The 1,257-nt window shown below is 36.2% G+C and overlaps 1 non-coding gene across 1 annotated transcript; it reads right to left on the bottom strand.

Annotated features, from left to right (window-relative positions):
• Window positions 1–1,153: 1,153 nt before the first annotated feature.
• On the bottom strand, window positions 1,154–1,257 carry LOC128566257 (small nucleolar RNA U13). The gene has a single exon (XR_008374536.1). It is a non-coding gene; the product is annotated as a small nucleolar RNA U13 (small nucleolar RNA).

Below are 1,257 nucleotides of genomic sequence, written 5' to 3' on the forward strand. Positions count from 1 at the left end.
TTATATAGGCTTAAATCTCAGAGTAATGTTGGATTCCCACTTCATCCATGAAATCACACAGTAGATTCTTTTCTTCATTTAATCCGACTGCTGACCACGTGTGTGTTCTTACCTTGTCCAAGCTCCTTCTCATCTCTCAACCACTTAGTCCGTCTTCCAACCACAGCTCTGTAGTCCATGTATTAGAATCCATAGACTCATACAAATGTGGGCCAAGTGCCTGCTTTTCCTGTGAAAGACTCCTGTTTCTTACCCCCAGACAAAGCAAAGTTTCTTTTCAATGCAAGCTACATTTAGAATTTGTTTGTGTTTCATGAACTGTGAAAATGAAGTAGGGAGAGCTGTGTGTATTGGAGGGGGCTCTGCAATTTGTGAGAAAATGTTTTTAGCAGCAAAAGACAAAGTTACTAAGTCGCATAGGGCGCTGTCACTAAGGCTGTGTACACTTGGTCATCAGAGAATGCAGTGTCATACACTAACAAATCTTATGAGAAATAGTGAAGTTAGGAGCATTGTGTGGCATAATAATAACAATAATACTTTTAATGAGGCAGAATAAAGAATACCTGCTGTCTAAGGGCTTAATCTGAACTTCATTGTCTGCTGGCAGAACAGTATTTTAGAAATTGCATTGATTCAAAAATTTATGTAAGTTCAAATGGTTTTAAATACATATATGACTCTTGCGTCTTCTTTGCTTCTCTTATTCATGATTGTTTCATCTAAGTGAAATAAGACACAAAAGGACAGATATTGTATAATTCCACTTATGTGAGTTAGGTCAATTGTCAGATTCTAAGAGACAGAAGTAGAATGGTGATTACCAGAGAATGGGAGGAGGGGACAAAAAGGGGTCAATGTTTAATAGGTAGAGTTTCAAATGGGGAAGATGAAAGAAATCTGGAAATGTATGATGGTGACAGTTGTGCAATGATGTGAATGTACTTAATGCCACTGAACTGTACACTTAGATATCATTAAAATGGTAAATTTTGTGTTAAATATATTTAACAACAGTAAGAAAAAAACTAAAAACAAAACTGAATAGTGTTTTTTACATTTGTGTGTTTTTTTTTTTTTTTGACATGATATAAGGTTGAATTCAAATGATGCAAAACCTACTGTCAAGGAACTTACTCTTTTTTTTTTTTTATGTCAGATAAGTACTGTGTGGATGTCATGACAAGATTTGCGAGCCGCACATCTCACGCATGCGCGTGAACACCTAGTCATCACGCTGATCAACTACAGAAGGAT

The sequence above is a fragment of the Nycticebus coucang genome, chromosome 14 (genome assembly GCF_027406575.1).
Source record: "Nycticebus coucang isolate mNycCou1 chromosome 14, mNycCou1.pri, whole genome shotgun sequence".
Classification (NCBI taxonomy): domain Eukaryota; kingdom Metazoa; phylum Chordata; class Mammalia; order Primates; family Lorisidae; genus Nycticebus; species Nycticebus coucang.